The following is an 18,712-nucleotide window of genomic DNA, read 5'->3' as shown; positions in this document are numbered from 1 at the left end:
GTCTGGCCAGGAGTCTAGTTGCTTTTGGACCTGCTTCATAATAGGTCTGCTTTACGAATCTTGCCCTTTTTTCCATATCTCCCCTGAGGATCTCATCTGTCTCCCCCCTTTTTTCCTTAATCTGTTTTAGTACCAACAGGTCCGGTATGTTTTTATGTTTTTTCTCCAATTCTTTCAGTTTTTCTACTTTATGTTCATACATAGCTAGCCGGGCCTTTTTTTGTGATGATGTCAGGGCGATCAGCTTTCCACGTATAACTGCCTTCATAGCATCCCACAGTATTACAGGATCCACATCCCCGTTATCATTCTCTTCTATGTACCTTTTTATCTCTTCCCTTATTTGTTCCACATTTTGCCTTATTATTCAAAATTCCCACATTGAGCCTCCAAACAGTATTTCTTTTTCTACTATTCAGGTGTACTGTTAAGCTGATCGCACTGTGATCAGATACATCTGCCACCCCGATTTTACACTCTGTGATCCTGTGACTTTCTCCCGTATTCATTAAAAAGTAGTCAATCCTGGAGTAGACTGAGTGAGGTACTGAATAGTGTGTGTAGTCTTTCTAAAGGGTGAAGTTCTCTCCAAACACCAATTAGGCCCATTTCCTGTACTGATGTGTTAATAAACTTGGTCAGATGCATCTTGGTTTTTTTTAGGCTTGTTGTATCCAAATTATGATTCATGACCACATTGAAATCCCCTCCACATATCAAAATACCTTCAGTCTCTAAAGCAATTATGTCAAACAGAGTTTTGAAAAAAACATTTGCTACTCTCTGGGGGGGCATATACATTGATCAGTGTCACGATTTTCTTTTCCAACTTTCCTTTAACTAATACATACCTTCCCTCTTTGTCCCTGACTTCTTTCTGGCATTCAAATTGGACTGCATTTGTAATAAGGATAGCCACTCCCCTCTTTTGGCTAGTTTCATAGGAACTATAAAATGCATTTCTAAAGCCAAAGCGTTTTAGTTTCTCATGTTCTTGTTGAGGCAGGTGGGTTTCTTGTAAAAAATAGTACCTGGGACTTTTCTTTTTTCAGTTTAGCCAGGACTGGATTATTCATCCCATTTACATTGAGTGACACCAATTTGATAGTATTACGTGCCATTTAATTTACCTACTCCTGTCTTGCATTCATAAATCTCCGGATAACTTGAAACTGTGCAGGTCTGAACACCTGGACAACATGTGCCAAATAAAAAAAAGAAAAGAAAAGAAAAAACAGTTGACTTCCAAGCAAGGGTAATTCCTTTCCACCCTGAGTCCCCGTTGGCAGGTATAGGGGAAAGCCTCCTCCCAGAGGGCCCATCACTAGAGGTGAAACACTCCATTTCACGCATCCTAGTATCGTCCAACGTCATCCGATAGCACTTATTTTTTAGTCCAAAATAATTTGTGACACAATAAAAGCTAGTTGGATGGGGTCTGCTCAGACTCCTGTAGTCGCTCTCTTGCTGTCTCACTCTCATCTTCGCTCCTCTTTCCAACTCTCTGCCATGTCAAAACCTGGAGAAGACGCTCCATCTATGGGTCCGCCAGCAACTCAGCGCTGTAAACAGGTGTCTCCACGGAGTAGCCTCTCCTCCTCAATTCCTGCACTGCGTCTTGTGCACTATGATATGTACATGTTCCTGAGTCCCAGTGAATACGCATCTTGTCCAACGGGGTCTGGAAGCGGACACCTCTCTCCTTCAGGGCCCTCTTTATTCCCTTATATTCCTTGCGCTTCTGGACAACCTCCGTTGCATAGTCGTGGTCAAATGATAGACGTCGCCCATCAATCATTATCTTCTTTCCCCAGGCCTTTTTCAATACCATTTCTTTGGTATCAAACTCCAGGAAATTTACCACTATAGACCTAGGTGGTGAATTACCTTCCGGTTTGCGAGCCAAAGCTCTGTGCGCGCGCTGGATCCGTACGTTGGTGTCCGTTGTCAATGTTGGGATTGTCTCTGCCTCTGACACCTTGTTGCATACACCCACCACCCTTTGTGTGAAAAAGCTACCCCTCAGATTCCTATTCAATGACCTATACTTCTTTGCAATGAGGGAGGAAACCGCAGCTCCAGGAGAAAACTCGCGCGTTTCACTGGGAGATCGTGCAAAATCCGCATAGTTAGCATACGTCGTCAATACCGCAGTCGGTTTTCTGGCATTGTAAATCAACAGCTGTTCAGGTACACCACCACGGCACCGCCACAATATAGTGTGACGGACTTATAGCGTTACAGCTGCAGAAAAAGTAGAGATTAAAAAGAATACAAGATTCGCTTTGAATTAGATTGGAAAAATGGGACCATAGCCCAGCTGATGGGAGAAGGGTTTAGTGGAAGGATCGGTCATTGCAAGGGCCATTGTGTGGACATATATTGCGGGGTGAATCCTAGGACTGATGGACGTAGACCAGTTAACTAGCTTCCTCAGCATTCGTGAATTAGGCCTGTGTCCATGTTGCCCAACTATGTTAATCGATGCCAAATGCAAATTAGCTCGAACAGCAGAAATATGTTTATTGCAAGACCTATCAGGGTCAGTTCCAAGAACTTGCAAACCTGGCCGGGCACAGTTGCATGGGAGGAGTGTATCCAGTAAATGGGCCAAGTGAACAAATACTTGTTGCAGCAGCCATCATGACGTACGCACGGATACCAGTTGATCAACGTTCAGATCCAAGAGGGTAAGTTTCAAGGATGCTAAAATAAACGAATATTGGATGAGAACAAATACAATTAGCAAAATGGTAACTAAATGAAGGTTTGGCAAGATGAATTCAGACAGTAACTTTGAGGATTGTAAACAAAGGCAGAAATCACTCATGCAGGACGTAAAAAAGGGCCTAAGGAACGTCGTGAACAGGCATTACCAAGTCAAAGTAAAATAAATCCTATGGCATATTATACACATATTAAACATCAAGTGGGTAACTGGGAAGAGGGTATAATTTCTCCAGATTAAAGTTTGGAGTCCGAAGATACAGGCCAGCGACGAAACCACTACTTTGCTTTGACAGTCATCAAGGAGAATGTCAGTGGAATCAAAGGAGGGAATACTATTATGACATGCTAATTGAGATCAAGGAGGAGGTGGAGGTGTACCTCTTGAAGAGCATTATGATGGATAAGTCAACTGGGCCTGATCTGACGTATCTCGGATAACATGAAAAGGCGGGGGAGAGTAGGTTGATGGGTCTTGATCAATAGACAGGAAATAGACAGGAAGATAAATTACTTTCTGTGGAATGATTAATGAGTGGTAGTTTATTTTCAGTTGGTATTGACCCGTATCTAACAGATGTATTGAAAAGTGTTTTGTTGCCTGCTAATCAGTCAACAAAATGCCTATACATGATTACAATGAAGCTGTACACAGTGCACAGATACAGGATAAAGAGTATATGATTTAAGTAAAATCTGATTGAAGATAGGTAAATGTGTCCAATGAGGTAGATGGGAGGTCAGGAACGCCCTACAACTGGTGAGAGGACGGTTCCGTAGTCTCATAACACCTGTGAAGGAACTGTCCCTGAATCTGGATGTTTGCGTTTTCAAACATGTCTACCTCTTGTCTGATGGAAATGAATTGTGTGAGACCGGTCCATGATTAAGATTGTGACCATGCCGATGCAGCGTGAAATGTAGCTGGAGTCTATGGAACGGAGTTTGTTTGGCGTGATGGTCAGGGCTACGCCCACAATTCTCTGCATTTTCTAGCGGTCTCGGATGCAGCTGTTCCTCAAACTTTCTGCGTTGCACACCGAGAAGTTGCTTTGTACGGCGCATCTGTGGGTGTTTTGGGGGTTTGATGGGAACATACAGAACTTATTAAAAGTCCCCCTAGTCCTCACCTTTCACCCCACCAGCCGGCAAATACAACACATAATCCTCAGCCATTTCCGCCACCTCCAACGTGACCCCACCACTCGCCACATCTTCCCATCTCCCCCTTTGTCTGCCTTCCGCAAAGACCGCTCCCTCCGCAACTCCCTTGTCAATTCTTCCCTTCCCTCCCGTACGACCCCCTCCCCGGGCACTTTCCGTTGCAACCGCAAGAAATGCAGCACCTGTCCCTTCACCTCCCCCCTCGACTCCATTCAAGGTGCGACATAGGTTCACCTTGTATGTCCTCCTACCTCATCTACTGCATCCGCTGCTCTAGATGTCAGCTGATTTACATCGGGGAGACTAAACGGAGGTTGGGCGATCGTTCCGCTCAGTCCGCAATAATCTACCTGAACTCCCGGTGGCTCAGCACTTCAACTCGCCCTCCCATTTCCAATCCGACCTCTCTGTCCTGGGTCTCCTCCATTGCCAGAGTCAGCAACGCCGGAAATTGGAGGAACAGCACTTCATATTCCGCCTGGGTTGCTTGCGTCCGGATGGCATGAACGTTGAATTCTCCCAGTTTTGCTAGCCCTTGCTGTCTTCTCCCCTTCCTTAACCCTCGAGCTGTCTCCTCCCATCCCCCCTCCCTTTTTCCTTTCTTCTCCCCCCCCCCCTTCCCCCATCAGTCTGAAGAAGGGTTTCGGCCCGAAACGTCGCCTATTTCCTTCACTCCATAGCTGCTGCTGCACCCGCTGAGTTTCTCCAGCATTTTTGTGTACCCTCGATCTTCCAGCATCTGCAGTTCCTTCTTGAGAACTTACTAAACCTTCTATAACAAAATAGTGGCGATGTTATGACATATTGGGCGTTGTGACTGGTCCAAGTGCTGGAAATAGTTAATCCTAACAATTTTTATTCTCAATTCATTTTACTTTATTGTCAAGTGTGCCGAGGTACAGTGAAAATACTTTATTGCGTGCTATCCCGTCAGCATAAACACGATACATGATTACATGCGAGCCATTTAGTGTATAGATGCATGATAAGGGGATAACGTTTAGTGCAAGGTAAAGCCAGCAAAGCCCGATAAAGGATAGTACGAGGGACACGAAGAAGGTAGGCAGTAGTACAGCACTTCGCTCTCTTTGTGGGAGAATGATTCAGTTGTCTGAGAACAGCTCGGAAGAACCTGTCCCTGAATCTGTAAGTGTGCGTTTGCACACTACTTTATGTTTGCCTGATGGTAATGTGGAGACGACGGAGTGGGCAGAGTGCGACTCGTTCTTGATTATGCTGCTGGCCTTGCCGAGGAAGCGTGGGTATAAATGGAGTCAAACGAAGGGACGTTGATTAGTGTGATGGTCTGGGCTGCGTCCACAATTCTCTGTAATGTTTTGCGGTCTTGGGCGGAAGTGTTCCCAAACCACTACGATGTATCGTTATACAATGATGCCTATGATGCATCTGTAGAACCTGGTGATAGTTGTTGGTGACATGCCGAATTTCCGATGCCTTCTAAGGAATTAGATGCGTTTGGTGTGTTTTCGTGGTCGTTGCTTCAATATGGGTGGGCCAGGAGAATTTGTTGGTGATATTGACTCCTTGGAATTTGAAGTGTTCATCCATCTCTACCTCGGCACCGTCCATGTAATCTGGGGGTATGCATAGCTCTTTACATCCTGAAGGTCACAATCTCATTTATCTTGCTGACATTGAGAGAAAGGTTGTTGTCTCGCCACCAGGAAATGATGTTTTCAATCTCCTTCCTGTACTATGTCGCATCATTATTTGATATCCTTCCTACAATGGTGATGTCGGCCACGAATGGGATCATTGATTTAGATTTGTACATGGCTGCACAGTCGTGGGTGTACGAGGAGAAAAGAAGGGGGTTGAGAAACCATCCTTGCGGAATGCCCGTGTTGGTGATTGTCGTAGAGGATGATTTGTCCCCGATCTTTACTGATTGCGGTCTGCTGGTCAGGAAGTCGAGGGTCCAGTTGCAGAGAACAGGACTGAAACCAAATCTTCCGAGTTTGGTTATAGCCTTGGATGGTATAATGGTATTAAAGACAGAGGCGCAGTCTGTGAATAAATAACTGAATTAGGTATCGCTCTTATCCAGTTGTTATAGGAATGAGTGTAGAGCTAGAGCGGTGTCATCGTCCATAGAGTTATTGTGGTGGTAGGCGAACTGCAGTGGGTCAAGGCCGCTGATAAGTCTAGATGTAATGCGTTCCATAACTAGTTTCTCAAAACATTTCACGATGATACATGTCAAGGTCACTGGAGGGTAGCCGTTTAGGCATCAGATTTAGCTATTCTTCAGCATTGGTAGCATGGTGGTCTTCTTGAAGCAGGTGGATAGCTGCGAACGGTGATGGGTGAGATGAAAGATGTCCGCTGAGTGGTTCGTACTCCTACCAAGTACACGGCCAGGAAACCCGTCTGGGCCAGTTACTTTTCGTGGGTTTACACTGAGGAAGGCCCATCTAATGTCTGCTATCATCATTCTGGGGAGGCGCGCATTGCAGTTTAAAGTGTCAGGCGATCACTTGGCCTTCTTTTCGAAGCTTCGGGTCGGACTATCACCAATGACGCTGCTTGACCTTGCATTGCTGCCAATTATCGTATTCAGACCTCGCCACATTATCCGTGTGTGTCCGAGTGATTACACTAGGACTCCGATTTGTCCGGATATTGTCTCTTGGCATCATTGATGGCTATGCGGAGATCAAATCGGGCCTTCATGTCCCACTCGGAATCCTTTGAGGTTTTTTTCGCAGCAAACCCGACCTTAACCTGTAAATGTACCTCACGATAGACACAAGAAGCTGAGGTTACTCAGCGGGTCAGACAGCACCCCTGGGGAAAAGGAATAGTTGACGTTTCGTGTCGAGACCTTTCTTCGGACCTCGCGGTTCATTCGTGGTTTATTGAATTCCCCATCTTCGATTTACTTCGTCGGCGCACAGCCGCCCACGCACTCGCTGGCGAAGTCAGTCACGGCATCGTTGAACTCATTCAGGTTCGCTACGGAATCCCTGAATATGAACCTGGGTAACTTAGATGGAGATAGGGTGAACTTTAACCTTTCGAGCATAATTTGAGGAAGGACATCCTTGTGATTGAGGCAGTGCAGCGTAGGTTCACGAGATTGATCCCTGGGATGGCGGAACTGTCATATGAAGGCAGGCACAGATTACTGATAGGGGGCGATCAGCCATGATCACAATGAATGGCGGTGCTGGCTCGAAGGGCCGAATGGCCTCCTCCTGCACCTATTTTCTATTTTTCTATGTTCATATGGTCTTCGCCGCCATCAGTGTATACCGTGATCGCGGTGTCTGTAATTATTTGCTCCCTGAAGTCAATCACAATATCCTTTGTCTTAGTTGACGTTGAGTGAGGGGTTGTTGGCTGTGCACCAGGTTACGAGGTTCCCAATCTATCTTTTGATTGCACTCATGTCTGGTCTATTTTAGTAGAGTTTAGTTTAAAGATACAGCGCGGATACAGGCCCTTCTGTCCACCGAGTCGGCACTGATCATCAATCCTCGCACAATAACACATGTCTACGCACACGAGGGACAATTGTAAACTCATACTTAGTAAAAAAAAAACAATACTTGTAGGTCTTCGGAGTGTGTGAGTAACCGACGATCTGGGAGAAAACCCTCCAGGTCATGGGGATAACGTGCAAACTCGGTACAGACAGCACCCGGAGTCAAGATGGATCCCGGCTCCCTGGCGCTGAAAGTGTTGTAAGGCGTCAATTCTACCGATGCGCCACCGTGCCCCCCTCTACATGGATAGTATGCAAACAAACGTATCTGTGTTTCTCGGCACGCGCGACAGCAATAGCTAATATGATTGAATTAAAAAGTTTATTGGTAGTATTCACAATCAAGGAACTTGCCGTGTTGCACCGCCTACAAATGACAACATGACATACAGCGTCAGTTAAGAATGAAACATTAATAATAAAACATTATTGATTAAACATGTGATTTAAATCAAATACCAGAGCAAAAGGAGGCTACAGAGTTTTATTTATTGAGTAGAGCTACTACTCGTGGAAAAAAAGCTGTTTTTATGTATGGCTGTGACAGCTTTGACAGTCCGGAGTCGCTCCTCAGCCTTGCCGACTATGCTTGCAGGCGGAATTACTCCATCGTCAGCCAGCAGGGAAGTGTTCCATTTGCAACATAATTTGTGTAGCGCATCGCGAGGCTTACATACACCAAACACGATAACCACGGGATTCAATATTGCGTAGGAGAAGCCGTCGTAAAGATACGAAAACTCAAGTAACTTGTCCATCATAAATGATCATTGCGACGATTGGGATATCGCACACAACAAAAATATAATTCTCATAAAGAGAAATGCAAGAAAAAGCAGATAAAGTGAAACAACCATTGCTATTATGCGCGTGATGATCCCCCTTCTTGGGACGTTTAACGTTGAGGGCGAGCTGCTATGATGATCACCGATGTCTCCATAAGACGGAGATGAGATAAATACAAGAAGTGGCCATCCACAGAGCGGGGAGCGCAGTTGCAAGGATTAGGCTCATGTATATGTTTAATTCTTCAGTTGCTTCGGGGTTCATTTCCTGCGACTCGTTTGTCGATCCAAAATGATAAGATCCGTTCAGGTAATGGCAGGTTAACGCTGCATTGTCGACATAGCGATCCAACGCTCCCAGAGCGCAGCTGAATAACGCCGTCGCACCGTCCCAGAGGAAAACCTTGCCGCTGATCACTTGGGCTAGTTTCTTGGCGTTGGGCCGATGGACACTAACGATTTTCAGGCAGTAGAAGAAACAGAAGAGAGCGCTGACCCAAAAGCTGAGGGAGTAGGAGAGCGCGAGGAAGGACTCGGCGACCTTTTGCTGGATCTCGCAGTAGTTGTGAATGAAGTCCACGGCCATTGCCAACAGCGCCACGCGGATGGTGGTAACATTGGCGAGGGCCAGAGCGCTGGCGATGACCACCGCGGGAGGCGCGCTGACTTGACCCAACCCTCGCCACAAAGTCAGGAGAATGAAGACGTTGGAAATCAATCAGAAAATGCTGAAGAATCCGACAACAGCTGATTTCACCCACAATTCCATTTTCATGTATGAATAAATTAAACCAAGGCTATGCTAGATAGTCCCGTGTCCAGAAAATCTCACGTTACTGACAACCACATTGCAAAACACAATTGTGTCTGTTTGAAATGGTTGTTAACAGCTCGAAACATTAAGACTTGCAATATCAAAGTTATAATTCTTGCAAGATTTCGAAATGCGAAGGACATTTTAAAAGCTATAATTTTAAGGTCATTACTGCGTTCTCACAATGCCGAATGCTAGGTTACATCGTTTAATAGTGTATCCTTGTGCAAATGACCCTAACCAAGTCCTGTACTCTCAATTCAAGGAAGGTCAGCGCGCCCCCTGCGGGCCAAAGAAACGCTTCAAGGACAAAATCCAGAACAGTCTGAAGAAATTCTGAAGCCATATAATTAATGGTTCTGGCCAGGTTATCTACCAATAGCTGACTAGTTCCCATTGGTATGCGACTCTAGATGGCATGTCTGGTTCTCCTGGCTCTTGGCTCTCATGCCTTGGGGTATGCCGCTTCACAATACCTCCAACCTCAGGGTCAGAACAAAACTGCCGCGGTGAGCTCACCTCCTCCACGAGGGAGACATCATGCAGCCCTTCTAAAGGTGCTGCTGCCATTGGCCCCCAAGAAGACCCGCCGATATAAGGCTCCTCTTCACGGAGCAGATCTTCCCTATAAATCCCTCTAGAAGACGTTGCAGGAACGGGCCCTTGGGGTGACCCACGGATATAAAGTTCCTCCTGGAACATGTTGCGATGGAGCATCTTCTCCATCAGGTGCTCCATCTATGCCAGACGCCCAGAGACGTCACTCAGAGTGGGAATCCTCCTGGCCCGACTCATCAGAGTCCACGGGCCTTACTGATTTTTTGGTGGGTTTTCTCCCTGCAGGAGTAGCCACGGTGCTTTCAATCGGCACCTTAATAGCTGCCGCTGGCCGTGCTGCCAACGACTTGGAAGTCGAAATGGGCGCCCGCCCGCTGCCCGCACTCCCGCGGTCTTTTCAGCTGACTTCCCGGCGGCACGCCTCGACCTTCCTTTCAACGTCTTCTCCATAGTCCTGCTAGATCCTGTAAACCAGACGTACAGACAGCAGAAGCCAACCACAGTGAGTTTTTAAAAACTTACCTGCGGGTTTTTAACTTACCGCTGGTGGAGTTGCACACTGCCAGCCCGTCGTTGCGCCATGCGTCCGACGTAATGACGCGCTTGCGGACTGGCGGGGCTTCTTCACGGAATCACTCACGTGACTCCCAAGTAAAGTGTGGATAAATGTGAGGTTATCCACTTTGGTGGCAAGAACAGGAAAGTAGACTATTATCTGAATGGTGGCCGATAAGGAAAATGGGAGATGCAACGAGATCTGGGGTTCTTGTTACACCAGTCATTGAAAGTAGGCATGCAGGTGCATCAGGCAGTGTAGAAAGCGAATGGTATGTTAGCATTCATATCAAAATGATTTGAGTATAGGAGCCGGGAGGTTCTACTGCAGTTGTACAGGGCCTCGGTGAGACCACACCTGGAGTATTGTGTACAGTTTTGGTCTCCTAATCTGAGGAAATACATTATAGCCAAAGAGGTAGTACAGCGAAGGTTCACCAGACTGACTTCTGGGATGGCAGGACTTTCATATGAAGAAAGACTGGATAGACTCGGCTTGTACTTGCAAGAATTTAGAAGATTGAGGGGGGGTCTTATTGAAACTTACAAAATTCTTAAGATGTTGGACAGGCTAGATGCAGGAAGATTGTTCCCGAATTTGTGGAAGTCCAGAACAAGGGGTCACAGTTTAAGGATAAGGGGAAGGTATTTTAGGGCCGAGATGAGAAAAACATTGTTCACACAGAGAGTGGTGAATCTGTGGAATTCTCAGCCACATAAGGCAGTTGAGGCCAGTTCATTGGCTATATTGAAGAGGGCGTTAGATGTGGCCCTTGTGGCAAAAGGGATCAGGGGGTATGAAGAGAAGGCAGATACAGGATACTGAGTTGGATGATCGGCCATGATCCAATTGAATGGCGGTGCAGGCTCAAAGGGCCGAATGGCCTACTCCTGCACCTATTTTCTATGTTTCTATGATTATATGTCCACTTGTGGGGTCTGCAGACGTCTCTATAGGGCGATCCGCAATCCACACACGGTGCAACGTAGGCAGTGGAGACTGGCGGTGGTTGCTAGTCGTTGAGGCCCCTTCTCACTGTCCTTACGGTGCTGTCGCTTTGTCTTTGCGACACGGCGTAGTTTCATTTCATGACGTGCAGCTCCGTCCAGCACAGATTTCCCACAGGAGCGCCTGTCCATAGCAATGTGTACCCAGTTGCTCGATGTGGTGTGGAATTTCTTCAGACTGTTCTGGATTTTGTCCAGGGGGCGCGCTGACCTTCCTTCAATTGAGAGTATAGGAGTTAACGGTGGGTGTAACGGCGAAAAGATATAAGAAACCTGCCAACTGTGTCTCAATCAAAGTGCCCACTGTTAACCAGGCCATCTGGGGGCATATGGGTGCAAGCATCAGAGCACAGGAATTTAGGTTCCAAAAGATCTTAAAGCTGCTGGGGTCAGGCATTGCTGCCTTTGCAAGATCAATCGAAGGGGCGCCCCTGTCTGATATACAGCAGGATGCTTTGGCCATTTTGTGCAATGCACACTTCGAAATAAATTTTCTTCGTAAGAATGCAACAAGAGCAACTCTCAATACAAAGGCAACCGTGGCCGACAAGAGCAGTTAGGGATAGAATAAGACTAAAATAAAAGATGTATAACACAGCAAACTGTAGCCGGAAGCCAGAGGATTGGGAAACTTTCATAGGACAATCTTTTCTGTCCTCGATGACAAGAGCTCCTTCTGGCAGATACCGCTTGACGAGCATTCCTCCAGCCTGACAACTTTCAGCACCCCCTTCGGCAGGTTTAAGTTCCTCCGAATGCCATTCGGAATCAACTAACTCTGCCAGCGAGGTGTTCCAACGTACAATTGAGCAACTGTTTGCCGGTCTACCGTGTGCCATCATCGTTGACGACATCCTGGTCTACGGTAAGGATGCCGCTGAACACGATTTCAACCTCCGCCAAGTCCTAGACCGGGCCCGGAAGATCAACTTGAAACTCAACCCCAAGAAGTGCCGAGTCCGCGTCCCCGAGGTCACATATGGTGGACATGTATTCACAGCCTCGGGGCTGAAACCAGACCCACAGAAAACGACTGCCATCTCCGAGATGTCATCACCCACTGATGTGCCCAGCCTGCAACGTTTCCTGGGCATCGTAAACTACCTGGGGAAGTTCATCCCCGACCTCAGCGAGCTGAGTGCACCCCTGAGGGAATTGATAAAGAAGGACACGGCCTGGGCTTGGTTCCCGCAACACCAAATAGCTTTCGACATCCTTAAGTCCAAGCTGATCAGTACCCCCACACTTAAATGTTTTGACCTGCGGCGTCCCATTATTATCACCTGCGACGCGTTTCAGTTCGGGCTCGGTGCCGCTTGCCAGCAGCTCCATGACGGCCTGCAACTGCCAGTCTCCTACGCGTCCCGTACCATGACCCCTGCTGAACAGCGCTACGCACAGATGCTAAGCGCATTTCGTTGTCTCGGTACTGTACACTGACAACGACAATTAAACTTGAATCTGAATCTGAATCTGAATCTGAACGTAGCGGGCCCGTTAAAACCCGCCGAAAATGTCAATTTTTGCGCTGCAAATAATGATGGAAATCGGGATGAGCATGTGAGACATTTAGCCTACTTCAGAATTCCAAAAGTGAGGAGTAATGACGGTAGATAGAAGTGAGAGCTGAAGGGACAACAGACAGTGCTTAGCGAACATTGGTCGTTTGCTCACTGCATTTCATCAACACTAAAGCATTATTTGTGTTTTTTCTTGATTCCTTCGGCATCTAAAAAGTTTCCGAAGTGATAAATCTGGCTGTATTTTTTTTTAAATCGCCCATGGTTCTCAAGTAGGTTTTTACGCACAAAATGAAAACGCATCTGAAGAAAAATTTACAGCCAGATTTATCACTTCTGAGAATTTTAAATACCAAACGAATCAAGAAAAAACACGAATAATGCCTTACTGTTGATGAAATGCAGTGAGCAAACACGATAATTCCGATATTTTCAATCACCATATCTGCACAGCCAATGTTTACCAAGCACTTTAGCTGCTGTTGTCCCTTCAATTCTCGCTTCTCTTTACCTTCATTTCATTTCACATTTGGAATTCTAATGTTGGGTACATGTCTCTCACACTTACCCTAACTTCCACAATTTTTTTCAGAGCAACAATTCAACATTTTGGCGGTTTTTAACAGACAGGAAAGTACGCGTTTCTTGCATTAATAACATACACTGGAAGCGACGGATGTCTTCCAGATGGATTGAGCGGCCCCGTGCGTCAAGTCCAATGACCTTGTGACCTTACGTGCAACCCCCTATTCACACACACACACACATATACACGCACATTCACGCACACACACATATATATTCACACACACATAAATATATATTCACACACACATTCATATATATTCACACACATTCATATATATTCACACACACGCATTCCATATAACCATATAACCATATAATAATTACAGCACGGAAACAGGCCATCTCGGCACTACAAGTCTGTGCCGAACAATTATTTTCCCTTAGTCCCACCTGCCTGCACTCATACCATAACCCTCCATTCCCTTCTCATCCATATGCCTATCCAATTTATTTTTAAATGATACCAACGAACCTGCCTCCACCACTTCCACTGGAAGCTCATACCACCCCGCTACCACTCTCCGAGTAAAGAAGTTCCCCCTCATGTTACCCCTAAACTTCTGTCCCGTAATTCTGAAGTCATGTCCTCTTGTTTGAATCGTCCCTATTCTCAAAGGGAAAAGCTTGTCCACATCAACTCTGTCTATCCCTCTCATCATTCTAAAGACCTCTATCAAGTCCCCCTTAACCTTCTGCGCTCCAGAGAATAAAGACCTAACATACTCAACCTTTCTCTGTAACTTAGTTGCTGAAACCCAGGCAACATTCCAGTAAATATCCTCTGTACTCTCTCTATATTGTTGACATCCTTCCTATAATTGGGCGACCAAAATTGTACACCAAACTCCAGATTTGGTCTCACCAATGCCTTGTATAATTTTAACATTACATCCCAGCTTCTATACTCAATGCTCTGATTTATAAAGGCAAGCATACCAAAAGCTTTCTTTACCACCCTATCTATATGATATTCCACCTTCAAGGAACTATGCACGGTTATTCCCAGATCCCTCTGTTCAACTGCATTCTTCAATTCCCTACCATTTACCATGTACGTCCTATTTTGATTTGTCCTGCCAAGGTGTAGCACCTCACATTTATCAGCATTAAATTCCCTGCCATCTTTGAGCCCATTCTTCCAAATGGCCTAAATCACTTTGTAGACTTTGGAAATTCACACATATATGCACACATATATATATTCACACAACATATATCTACGCACACACATATATATTCACACACACACACACATATATATTCACACACACACATATTCACACACACACACATATATATATATATACACACACACACACATATACACCCACACACACACATATATTCACACACACACACACACACACACACATATATATATTCACACACACACACACACCCATATACATATATTCACACACACACATACATATATTCACACACACACACACACACATATTCACACACACAAATATATATTCACACACACACATATATATATTCACACACACACATACATATATATTCACACACACATATATATTCACACACACACACATATATTCACACACACACCCACACACATATATATATTCACACACACGCATATATATTCACACACACATATATATTCACACACACAAACATATATATTCACACACACACATATTCACACACACACACACACACACATTGAAATAATTTAATTGAAATAATTTGAAATGAAATAATTTAATTGCCACACAACCAAGGTCGGTGGTATTTGGGTTGCCAGCAGCGGTACAATAATAAAGAACACAACCACAATAAAAAATTTACACAAACATCCACCACAGCATTCATCACTGTGGTGGAAGGCACAGAGCTTGGCCAGTCCTCCTCCATTTTCCCCCACACATTCACACACACATATATATATTCACACACACACATATATATTCACACACACACGTATTCACACACACACACACATATTCACACACACACACACACGTATTCAAACACACACACACATATATTCCAACACACACACACATATATATATTCACACACACACACACACATATATATATTCACACACACACACACATTCACACACACACATATATATATATATATTCACATACACACAACACTAAAATACACTGTGTAAAACGAATATTCAAATCCTGCTGTTGAGTCTTTTGCTAAAACAAAATGCTGCTTTTAAATAACGTCCAACAAACACAGACTTACCATGGAGAAAGCAGCCGAATATTTGACCGAATCTTCAAATCCTGCTGTAGTCTGGGGCTGAAACACAATGTTGTATCAAACAAACACTTACCAGCTCTGTGGAATTGTTCAACAGCTCGTGCAACTCCGTGTCTACAGCAGGCAACACAGTGCCGCTGTGGCTGCAACACGGTGCCGCTTTGGTTGTAACACAATGCCGCCGTGGCTGCAACACGGTGCCGCCGTGGCTGCAACACGGTGCCGCCGTGGCTGCAACACGGTGCCGCTGTGGCTGCAACAAACACACAAACAATTACCAGTTCTGTTATATTGTTCAACACCTCGTGCACTCTGTGGGATCCGACCGGAAATGACGTCATCGCCGCCGGCTCCCCGATCACCGGAAATGACGTAATCGTCGCCATCTTGCAACCGCCACAATCACAAAATGAGCGACAATTTTAAATTTAAACACAGTTCTGGTCAAATAAAAAGCTTTATTCATGCTTTAACCGCCTGAAAACGGTTGCAACAAATCTCCTTTATTTTCCATGAACATTTCAAAGACAATACAGACATCCTCCTTTAGTCACCTGAAAACGGTTGCAACCATTTTAAAACCCAAGAGAAACAAATTTGCAAATGCTTTATAACAAATGCATTTTATGTTCAATACACATTCATTTCAAAGACAATATTGATAGACAAATGTACAAATGCATTTCATGTTCAATACACATTCATTTCAAAGACAATATAGATAGACAAATGTACAAATGCATTTCATGTTCAATACACATTCATTTCAAAGACAATATAGATAGACACATTTACAAATGCATCTCATGTTCAATACACATTCATTTCAAAGACAATATTGATAGACAAATTTGCAAATGCATTTCATGTTCATTACACATTCATTTTAAAGACAATATAGATAGACACATTTGCAAACTCTTTCCAACAAAATGCCAAGAAACATCAGATCATGGTGAACAACACATATATCAATTGGCTGAAAAAGCACATGGCCCCTCCATTGGCCCACTAACCTTGGAGTAGAGCCGCAGCTCAGAGAGCCGTGACCCTTTCACTTCGTGATCCGGCAGAAAGTAATGAAGCAGGACATTTTCGGGTTTTATAGTCCCTCCCTCCCCCCTGCTGCCAGCGGGGGCAGCAGACAGAATGGGGAATTTTGTAAAAAGATTAATATCTCTGTCATTTTTCATCGACGGGTAAAATCCTCGGCACACATGCGGCGGAGGGGGCTCTGAGCGAGGTGGCCAAAAATGACAGCCGTAAGTGGCGGCTTTCTCTAGAAAATCGCAGCACAGTAGACCAAAACCGGTCAAGAACAGACTTTTAGTAATATAGATGATATTTAAATGCATATTGTGTTACTGTCGTCACAATAAAGCCTACATTTAAACCAGAATGAGTAAGGCATAGTGTGCTTCAGGTAGGGACTATGATAAACTGCCCTGGGTGGACTTTGTCTCAAATGGTGAATACACGAGTTCTGATTGCATAGAAATATAGAAACATAGAAAATAGGTGCAGGAGGAGGCCATTCGGCCCTTCGAGCCAGCACCGCCATTCATTGTGATCATGGCTGATCATCCCCTATCAATAACCCGTGCCTGCCTTCTCCCCATATCCCTTGATTCCACTAGCCCCTAGAGCTCTATCTAACTCTCTCTTAAATCCATCCAGTGATTTTTCCTCCACTGCCCTCTGAGGGAGGGAATTCCATAAATTGAACAACTCTCTGGGTGAAAACGTGATTTCTCACCTCAGCCTTAAATGGCCTCCCCTTTATTCTAAGACTATTGCCCCTGGTTCTGGACTCGCCCAACATTGTGAACATTTTTCCAGCATCTAGCTTGTCCAGTTCTTTTATAATTTTGTAAGTTTCAATAAGATATCCCCTCATCCTTCCAAACTCCAGTGAATACAAACCTAGTCTTTTCAATCTTCCCGTCATCCCAGGGATCAATCTCGTGAACCTACGCTGCACTGCCTCAATCACAAGGATGTCCTTCCTCAAATTAGGAGACCAAAACTGTACACAATACTCTAGATGTGGTCTTACCAGAGCCCTATACAACTGCAGAAGAACCTCTTCACTATACTGAAATCCTCTTGTTATGAAGTGGCATTGTCCTAATTTAAAACTAACATGTGGAAGTTATCCATAACCATTTGAAAGCTAAATGAACTGTGATCGTTGGGCACGACATGATCAACCACTCCAATAACTTGTCCAGGCTAATCGCATAACAGTAGGTTAAGTTTTGGATTTTCCATTGGAGGATTCCTGCATATTTCCCAAGTAGACGTTACCGAACGTATTTGAAAAAATGTATCCCATCTAAAGTTTGGCACTCTGGCAGTCCTGGTCTATTTAGGGAAATAATATATTTATTTCTCCTTATTACCGTTTACTATTTGACAACAAGATGAATATTCCCTTCTTGTTTCTCGGCTCTCCCCGTGTAGCCTCATTGGACTAACCACCTTTTTACAATCTCGGATATTGTCTTGAATTAATGAAGCAACACTACTATTTTACCCTCACCTCCATATCGCCTGTCGCATATATAACCTGCAACATTATTTTACTGGTTATGTCCCTCTTTCAAATTTGTTTTCAGGAATTACTCTGATGTACCAGTCACAGCGTGAACACAAGCCCTGGGTTTATCCGCCAACCTGTGCGACTTTTAACAGTGACATACATACAAGTTAATCCAACCGATTTTCCTCGCACACTGTCGTGCCGCGGCCAGTCCAACCTACTGAACCTAATCTCATTGACTTCTGTACCGACTTCCAGCCTGGCAGCAACCTCATACACGATTAGATCCCGTTCCCTGCCACACCAGTTTCAAACTTCTCGAGTAGCAATTTCAACCCACCCCGCAGGGATATTCTTCCCATTCCTGTTCCATGTGCTCTCCATACCCCTTACACAGGCCATCAATGATCGAAGAAAAAACTAATCTGTGCACCCAGCACCCACTACTCAGCCACGAGTGCATCCATCCTTATTTTCCTAACCTTACCAGCGACTGACACGGGGTATAATGTGTCGCAATTGCAAACCATCCCGCAGGGATACTCTTCCCATTCCTGTTATTTTGTCCACATCCCATTCCTGTTCATGAAAGACTGGTGCAGAGGGCAGGGATTCAAGTTTCTGGATCATTGGGACTTATTTTGGGGAAGGTGGGACATGTACAGAAAGGATGGGTTGCACTTGAACCCG

Source organism: Amblyraja radiata, unplaced genomic scaffold (assembly GCF_010909765.2).
Source record: "Amblyraja radiata isolate CabotCenter1 unplaced genomic scaffold, sAmbRad1.1.pri S47, whole genome shotgun sequence".
Taxonomy (NCBI): domain Eukaryota; kingdom Metazoa; phylum Chordata; class Chondrichthyes; order Rajiformes; family Rajidae; genus Amblyraja; species Amblyraja radiata.
Note: the sequence above shows the minus strand (reverse complement) of the source record.